This window comes from Colobus angolensis, unplaced genomic scaffold, assembly GCF_000951035.1.
Source record: "Colobus angolensis palliatus isolate OR3802 unplaced genomic scaffold, Cang.pa_1.0 Scaffold282, whole genome shotgun sequence".
Classification (NCBI taxonomy): Eukaryota; Metazoa; Chordata; class Mammalia; order Primates; family Cercopithecidae; genus Colobus; species Colobus angolensis.
Window position 1 is genome coordinate 624,525 of NW_012116066.1, and position 9,859 is coordinate 634,383.

General features: G+C 42.7%; 1 long non-coding RNA gene across 1 annotated transcript; it reads left to right on the forward strand.

Moving 5' to 3' along the window:
- Positions 1 to 45: 45 nt before the first annotated feature.
- On the forward strand, positions 46 to 2,286 carry LOC105516469. Its single transcript, XR_001002492.1, has 2 exons — positions 46 to 196; positions 562 to 2,286. It is a non-coding gene; the product is annotated as an uncharacterized LOC105516469 (long non-coding RNA).
- The last annotated feature ends 7,573 nt before the right edge of the window (positions 2,287 to 9,859 follow it).

The following is a 9,859-nucleotide window of genomic DNA, read 5'->3' on the forward strand; positions in this document are numbered from 1 at the left end:
AGGAGTCGTGGAGGGCTGGCCGGGACCGCTCTCCGCGCCGCCCGGGCTCGCCCTCGGCACCTGACCCGGCAGGAGGAAGGGGCGGGTCCAGAGGACACCCGGGACTTGAACGCTGGACCATGACAGAGGCCTCGGAGTGGGTAGGAAGGGTGAGGTCACGGTGTGTCTGGACAAAAACCCTTGGAGCAGAACTAGGGTGAGACGCATTTGTTACAGGGATGCCAAAAGAACCCTTCAGTCTTGGAGATAAACAGTAGTTAATGTGATAGTTAATGTGATACTTTTAAAAAGTCGTAGGGGCAAACATCCTGCTGGCCGGCCCTCTTGTTTTGTAAATAAAGTTTAATTGGAGTGTCAAGGCTGAAATGAGGGTGAGGCAAGCGAGACAAAGTCATTCAAGTGCAGGTTGGGATCCTGTCTGTATTCCAAATGCTGATCATTTGTTCATCATGAATTTTTGCATTGCTTTTGATTTTTTTTAAAATAGTGCATTAAAAATCATTTGTCTTAATTACTGGGTTGTTTCTCACCAAGGCGAGTGCCTCACTCTTCCCACCCTAGACCGGGCACTGTCCTGGAGCCAGTGAAACCAGACGAAATTAAGGGAACAGCAGACGAAGGAACTGCCACCGTGCCCCAGACCCTGGTTTGCAAATACAGTTCAACAAAGACCTTGCCAGGAATTGGCCTGGGAGAGTCCAAAGGACTGGGCTAGGGGTGGGGAAATGATTTTAGCCAGAAGGTAAATATAGAGGTTGTACCCAGAAGGTTAAGAGGCTTAGGAAGGTTAAGAACTACGTTGACATTTGGCTCCCAGTACCCCAGGTAAAGTGCCCTTGGATCGAATAGATTTCTGAACTCCAGAAACATTTAGAGGAATCAATAGAATTAGATTGGCAGCCATTGTGCCAATGGACAAGTGCTTACTGAGCCCCTTAATCCCTTCACTGGGTAAGCATTTGCCACACATGTCCTCAAAAACCTACTTGTTAGCTTAAGTGGACTCCCTCAGGTCCAGAACAGGAGCAGAGAGTGTAATCACAAATTTCGTGTCTGAATAATCATAACAATATTTATAAAAATAAGGATGACTGTTGAAAACGGCAACTGCGGCTGAAACTTATGTGCCCAGACTTCAGAATTCCCAAAGGCAAAATGCCAGCAGGCCTTTGCACACTGAACACATAGTGTTCATATCCTTCACTTTCCTTTCCTGCCCTCTCCCATCTTCTCCAGATCTGCCTGTGAAAGGACCCAATTCTAGGACCCTCCAGGATGGTTAGGCCCTTCCTCTGAAAGTATACTTTGCAATTTGTTAGACACCTCAAGAACCCCAGTGATCCAAACTGATGCAGGCAAATTGCAGGTGTTCAAAGGAGCAATTTTGAATCTAGCTTTGTAGATCCTGGGAGAAATCTTTGACCTGTGTTAGTGAAAGGCTACAGTGTTTCTCAGCTGATTATAATAGTGAGGTAGCTAGATGCAAGAAAACAGCTTCAGAGAATGGTAGAGTATATCCTCCAAAGGCGATGTTCATTTCTCTATTCTGGTGAGAGAAACAAGAGCTAAGGCAAAATTCTACAGAGGGCTTTATTGAAGAGAGGTGGATTTTATTTATAGTGCATTTAAAAATAAAATTCAAAACCTTTCTAGTTTGAACTCTTGACATTCTGATGAATGCATTTTTATTCAACTGTTAATTATTCCTCGGTACACCTCGCCATCACTCGTGTATCCCTTTTCTTCATGTGACCTTGCCCTGGCCACATCTGCTACTCTCTTTGAGCATGATGCCTCTACTGTATTCTATTCCAGAGCTCATTGTTTTGTCAGTTTTTTTTCTCTCCACAAAAAAAGGTGATCAAATAATTACATAGAATTTTTCCCTTCTCAGTCTTTGGGTAACTAAGTGTGGTTTTATTGACGATGAAATACAAGATGGGTCATTTAAAAGCAACTTCATGCCATCACTTGGTATTTTGCTAAATTGACAGTGAGCTGGAGCTCCCCTAGTTGCCTATCACCACCGTGTATATTTTAAGGAGTCAGATATTCTCGAAACTGTTAAGGCCATGAAAGACAAAGAGAGTAAGGAACTGTTACAGATTAAAGGAGACTAAAGAGACTTGACAACTGAATGTAATATATGACACTCAACTGGCTCCTGGACCAGAAAAAGGACATTAGTTATATTGGTGAGGTTCGAATATCTGTAGATTACCAATACTATTCTTGGTTATGGTGGTTATGTAATATTTAGAGAAGTTGAATAAATGATATGAGGACCTTTTTATACTGTTTTTGCAACATTTTAAAAAGTCTGAAAGTTTAAAAACTTTTTAAAGAAAAAAGAAGGAAGGCCGGGCGCGGTGGCTCAAGCCTGTAATCCCAGCACTTTGGGAGGCCGAGACGGGCGGATCACGAGGTCAGGAGATCGAGACCATCCTGGCTAACACAGTGAAACCCGTCTCTACTAAAAAATACAAAAAAACTAGCCGGGCGAGGTGGCGGGCGCCTGTAGTCCCAGCTACTCGGAAGGCTGAGGCAGGAGAATGGCGTGAACCCGGCAGGCGGAGCTTGCAGTGAGCTGAGATCCGGCCACAGTACTCCAGCCCGGGCGACAAAGCGAGACTCCGCCTCAAAAAAAAAAAAAAAAGAAAAAAGAAAAAAGAAGGAAAAAGAAACAAGGAGCAAGCATCCAGGAAAATAGAGAGAATAGAGTCTCATTCTGTCACCCAGGCTGGAGTGCAGCGGCACGGTCATAGCTTACTGCAGCCTCGAACTCCTAGGCTCAAGTGATCCTCCTGCCTTGGCCTTTCAAATTGCTGGGATTACAGGTATGAGCCACTGCACCCAGCCGAGAAGAATATTAATGATGATGATAATGATGATGTTGATAATGATATATGGCTGGTCAGTTAATCAAAACTAATTTCTCCATTGAGACATAGTGCTGTGTTAGTAATTATTGTGTTTCTGGGAGCTATGTAAAATACAAGTCTAATAAAGAGGAACTAAGCTAAGGCAATGCTTAGTAATTCTCAAGGAAAAACAAGGAAGAGAGTCAGAGATGACACTTTTAAGGCCTCAGATATCTATGTACCAACACCCAGAATATGAGTAATAAAGGGAATGTAAATTTTTTTTTTTTTGAGACAGAGTTTTTCTCTTGTCGCCCAGGCTGGAGTGCAATGGTGCGATCTCCGCTCACTGCAACCTCCACCTCCTGGGTTCAAGCGATTCTCCAGCCTCAGCCTCCCGAATAGCTGGGATTACAGGCATGCTACCACCACGCCTGGCTAATTTTTGTATTTTTAGTAGATACGGGGTTTCACCATGTTGGCCAGGCTGCTCTCAAACTCCTGACCTCAGGTAATCTGCCTGCCTTGGCCTCCCAAAGTGCTGGGATTACAGGCGTGAGCCACAGTGCCCGGCTGGGAATGTAAAATTTTAATACACTCAGGAAAATGCAGTTTTATAGGTATTGTTTAGATTTGATAGGGTGGAACTTCTGGCTGGTATCTGGAAAACTTGGTTCAGAGATACCATACAGAAGAGGAGAGCAGTAATGTATCAAGAAGGTATAACCAGTAATTCTGGAGGGTGAAAAGCATTCAATGAGAATGAAACAGATAAATGAAAGTGATTATAGTTGTAGAAGTATACAAGAGACTGCTCAGATTAAAAGTATGAATGGGGCCGGGCGTAGTGGCTCATGCCTGTAATCCCAGCACTTTGGGAGGCTGAGGCAGGTGGATCACCTGAGGTCAGGAGTTTGAGATCAGCCTGGTCAACATGGTAAAACCCCGTCTCTACTAAAAATACAAAAATCAGCCACGTGTGGTGACTCACACCTGTAATCCTAGCTACTCAGGAGGCTGAGGCATGAGAATCGTTTGAACCTGGGAGGCGGAGGTTGCAGTGAGCCCAGATCACACCACTGCACTCCAGCCTGGGTGACAGAGTGAGACTGTCTCAAAATAAAAATAAAAAATAAAATAAATAAAAGTATGAATGGCACTTCATAAAACTGTCACATAGACGAACAAGAAAGGGTGATCAGAGACATAGAACATCTGAATATCTGCTGGAAGTTATTCTGATAGCAACATATCTGATACATTCTTTTTTCTTATTTTTAAGACCATCTTAAAGTTAAGAAAACATCTGACAGATTCTTGGCTCTCTTGCTGATACAGTGTAATTACAGTTCTCAAAAGAATGAAGAAGCAATGAGGTAAATTGCTAAGCTGGGCTTAATCCTGATAATAAATAAGGAAGATTTGGTTAGCGAAGTGAAGGTGACAAGAATCTTGGGGAAAGTGATCCTGTCATCTGGATATCTGGTAAGCAAAAAAACTAAAAAAAAAAAAAATTGCTGGGCATGGTCACATAGGTTAATTAACGTGTGTGTGTGTGCGCGCGCGCGCGTGTGGTATATGTATGTGTATGTGTAAGGTAGACTTCAAAAGGATCAGAGAAAAGATAAGTATGATCTCCTGGCCTAACACCAAAAAAGAAAGATAGCTCAAGAGGGAGAGGGATCCAGTTGAAAATTCAGAACTGTAGAATTTGGAAAAGTTCCAATGATAAATTAAAAAGGGAGAGATTTCTAATAAACTACAGTGTCCTTATAGATTATTCTCTGATGAGCTCAGATCTTAAAAGTACATGTATATATGACAGAAGGAGGACTATGCTTCCAAGGACAAAGCCCAGAGAATGTCACAAACCTCTAGGAATTGAGTCATAAGGGCTAAAGTCCAGAATAAACCCAGGCTTATAAAATGGGAAGCACCGCAATAAAGGGTTTTAATGCCCTATTTAGTGCAAGACATTTAAGGATGAGGAGATAGAGCTTAATGGTAGCATGAGTGAAGAAGAGAACTAGGTCCTAGTTCACTGTGGGTTGGCAATGCCAAAAAATACGAATGAGTCTTGAGTTGCACTAAGAGAATGGTAGTGACCAGATCAGAGGGACTTTCCGTTCCACTTGGGTTTCTGTTGGCCAGCCCATAGTTTTACGTTTAATTCTGGATACTACATTTAAGAGGACCTTAACAAACTGGAGCATATTAAAACAAGGCAATCAGGAAAGTAAAGTGTCTATAAGTCATGTATTATGAGAAATGGCTGAATGAATGAGAGATATTTAACTGGGAAAGAGATTTGGGTGAAAGAAGGACATCATAACTGTCTTCATAAATTAAACATTCTCTATGGAATTAACACCCACTGGTAGAAGTTTCATGAAGGTAGACTTCAGCTCAAAAAGACATTACTTTGTAAAATGTGAGCTACTTAAAGGTAGAATGGGTTGCCGTATGATGGGGTGAACTTTTTCTTACTGGGAAGGCTAAAGGTTGAGGCAGAATAGCCACTTGTTAGGGATGCTATGGAGGAGATCGCTGGGTTGGTCTGGAAAAGAGTTCTACGCCCTTTGCAATTCTAAGATTCTATGGCTCTATCCTTTTGTGACTATAAGATTGAGTGGATTTGAGCATCTGGGTCTGGGAATCTGGGGCAAATAAGAAGAGAAAGGTAATTTAGCCCAGTGGTTAAGAGGGTGGGCCCTGTAACCAGGTTGCTTAAGTTTAAATTCTGGCTCTGCCACTTGCTAGCTGTCAGGTCTTGGGTAAATTGCTTTACCTCTCCAAACGGCAATTTCTTCAGCTGTAAAATGAGAATGATAGTAGTACCTATACGTCAGAGGACTGTAGGCACATGCAAATGAGATAATATATGCATAGAATATCACTTAATATGTGTTAGATTTTATTAATTTTAAGAAAAATACAGCTGGGCATAGTGGCTCACACCTGTAATCCCAACACTTTGGGAGGTTAAAGCGGGAGGATCGCTTGAGCCCAGGAGTTTGAGACCAGCCAGGGCAACACGGTGAAACCCCATCTCTATGAAAAAATTAAACAGTTAACTGGGTGTGGTGGCACATGCCTATAGTCGCAACTACTCGGGAGTCTGAGGCAGGAGGGTCACCTGAGCCAGGGAGGTGGAGGTTGCAATGGGCCATGATTGCACTGTTGCACTACAGCATGGGTGACAGAGTGAGACTCTGTCTCAAACAAAACAAAACAAAACAAAACAACAGTCGGTGGATTCCAGCCCATGGGTGACTGCTTAAAACAACAGTCTTATTGAGATGTAATTGTCAGACAATAAGACTGTACATATTTATAGAGCACAGTTTGCCAAGTTTTTTCACATGTATACACGTGTTAAGCCGTCACCACAAGATCACGAACATATCCATTACCACATAAAATTTTATTGTGCCCCTTTGTAATCTCTCCATCCCCAAGCAACCTTTGATATGCTGTCACTATAGATTAGTTTCCTAGAATTTTGCATTTCCTAGAATTTTGTATAAATGAGATCATATATTATGTACTCTTCTTTCTGGGGTCTAGCTTCTCTCACTTTGCATGTTACTTTTTGAGATTCATTCATGTTGTGTGTATCAATAGTTATTTACTTTCTGTTGCTAAGTAGTATTCCATTGTGCAGCTATGCCACTTTTTTTTTTTTGAGATGGAGTTTCACTCTTGTTGCCCAGGCTGGAGTGCAATGGCATGATCTTGGCTCACTGCAAACTCCGCGTCCTGAGTTCAAGCGATTCTCCTGCCTCAGCTGCCCAAGTAGCTGGGATTACAGGCATGTGCCACCACGTCTGGCTAATTTTTGTATTTTTAGTAGAGCCAGGTTTTCACAATGTTGGTCAGGCTGGTCTTGAACTCCTGGACCTCAGGTGATCCACCCGCCTTGGCCTCCCAAAGTGCTGGGATTACAGGCATGAGCCACCATGCCTGGCTCCCATTTTGTTTATTCATCATTTGATGGACATTGGCTAATTTCCACTTTTTGCCTATTATGAATGACACTGCTATAAACTTTCCTATACAAGTTTCTGTGTGGACATATGTTTTTATTTCTGGAGTTGTCACCTAGAAGTGGAATGGCTGGGTCACGTGGTAACACTATGTAGAACGATTTGAGGATCTGCCCAAGTTTTTTCCAGAGTGATTGTACCATTTTACATTCTCAACAGCAGGGTACAAGAGTTCCAGTTCCTCCACATCAGTCACTGCAACCTTGACCTCCTGGGCTCAAGTGACCCTCCCACCTCAGCCTCTCAATTAGCTGGGGCCACAGGCGCCTGCCACTACCCCTGGCTAATTTTTAAATTTTTTGTAGAGACAGGGTCTCCCTATGTTGCCCAATGGGGGTGGTTAGTTACCATTTAAATGCAATTGTATATAAATAATTTTTTTTTAGACAGTCTTGCTCTGTTGCCCAAGCTGGAGTGCAGTGGCATGATCTTGGCTCACTGCAACCTCTGCTTCCCGAGTTCAAGCAATTCTCCTGCCTCAGCCTCCCAAGTAGCTGGGATTACAGGTGCGCACCACTACACCTGGCTAATTTTTGTATTTTTAGTAGAGATGGGGTTTCACCATCTTGGCCGGGCTAGTCTTGAACTCCTGACCTCAAGTGATCCACCAGCCTCAGCCTCCCAAAGTGCTGGGATTACAGGCGTGAGCCACTGCACGTGGCCCAATTGCATAGAAATAATTTAACTCAGAAAAATTTAACTTAGAAATATTTATATATTTTAATAAATTTTATAAGCTGTGACTATCTTCTAAACCTGTGCAGGGTAAAATGTACATTATTCAGGTGATGGTTACACAAAGACGAGACCTCCCCACTAAGCAATATATTCATATAACAAAATTGTACGTATACCCCTAAATTTACACAAAACACCCCCTGCACATATACATTTTGCTTTATGGATCTCCAACTTTAGTCTGAATAAGACTAAATCACTTTATGGGGAAGATTACATATTGCATCTATATAATTAAATGTAATTTGATATATATAAAATCAGGCACCTTGGCATAACAATCAGGATCCCCAGGTGAGCTTACTGATAATGGAGCACAGATTCGTCTTTGATAAAGATGTATGATTTATTCTAATTCCAAAGTAAACATAATGAGCACACAAAATTTTATTTCAAGTTTCCTTTTAGAAATGTGAGCAAAAATATTTGTTTCAGGATCTAATATGTGATATTTGTCTTCTGATGACTACTCTAGCTGTATGTGCTTTGCTGTATGTCAAACACCCCCCCCATTTCCATCATCCTATTGTAATATTTTATTTATTTATTTATATTTATTTTTGAGATAGGGTTTCACTCTGTCGCCCAGGCTGGAGTGCAGTGGCGTGATCATGGCTCACTGTCACTGCAACCTTGACCTTCTGGGCTCAAGTGACCCTCCCACCTCAGCCTCTTGATTAGCTGGGACCACAGGCGCCTGCCACCACCCCTGGCTAATTTTTAAATTTTTTTGTAGAGACATGGTCTCCCTGTGTTGCCCAAGCTTGTCTTGAACTCCTTGGGCTCAAGCAGTCCTCCCACCTTGGCCTCCCAAAGTGCTGAGATTACAGGCATGAGCCACTGTGTCTGGCCCCATTGGAATATTTTAGACAGTTCCTAAGTAACAGCTGTCAAATGGACCTGAATATTATATCAATTAGTTTGGATATTACTTTCATATTTGGCTAGCAATGACAACAAAAGGGAGAGATGCGAATGACTGAATAATTTATTTTTGCTTTCTGCTAGTACACGACTTTCCCCGTGTCTATCCCTTGTCCAGTCTTCTATTGTTGTTGTACTTGTTTTTTTCTTCCTCATTGTCTTTGTGATTAGATTAGGGGCACCTGCATCACAATAGAATGTATTAGGGCTTCAAGTCGGCATGCCTGGTTCAAGTCGCATCTTTTTTTTTCCTTTTTTTTTTGAGATAGAGTCTTGCTCTGTTGCCCAGGCTGGAGTGCAGTGGTGTGAGCTCAACTCATGGCAACCTCCACCTCCCAGGCTGAAGCAATTCTCCTGCCTCACCCTCCCGAGTATCTGGGATTACATGTGCCCGCCACCACACCCAGGTAATTTTTGTATTTTTGTAGAGATGGGGTTTCACCATGTTGGCAAGGCTGGTCTTGAACTCCTGACCTTAAGAGATTCACCCACCTCGGCCTCCCAAAGTGCGGGGATTATAGGCGTGAGGCACCATGCCTGGCCTCAAGTCACATCTTGAGGCCTTTTTATTTATTTATTTATTTATTTATTTATTATTATACTTTAAGTTCTAGGGTACATGTGCATAATGTGCAGGTTTGTTACATGTGTATACTTGTGCCATGTTGGTGTGCTGCACCCATCAACTCGTCAGCACCCATCAACTCATCATTTACATCAGGTATAACTCCCAATGCAATCCCTCTCGCCAAGGCCTTTCTTTAGCCACCATCCTCAGTGTCAGTTTTTGTTGCTTCCTACTCTCCCAGAAGTTTCTTCCCATCCACTCCTTTGCTGCTCTTACTCAGTCCCTTGCCATCTGTCTGCTGATGACACCCAAATTCCTATTTCCAGTCATCAGTCTTCCCCACACTCTAGACTTGTCCCTATTATCCTGAAATAATTATCAATAATATTCTGATATACTAGTTTCCTATGGCTGCTATAACAAATTACCACAAATGCATTGGCTTGAACAACACAAATTTATTAGCTTGTAGCTCTGTAGTCACAAGTCTGATGTGGGTCTCACTGGGCCAAAATTGAAGTGTCGACAGGCCTGCGTGCCTCTCTGGAGGCTCCAGAGGCGAATCCGTTAGCTTGCTCATTCAGGTTCCTGGCGGAGTTCAGTTCATTGTGACTGTAGGGCTGAAGTCCTTTGTTTCCTTGCTGACTGTCAGCTGAGGGTCATGCTCGGCTTCTAGAGGCCATACCCATTTCTTGGCACCCAGAAACCTTTGTCTTCAAAGC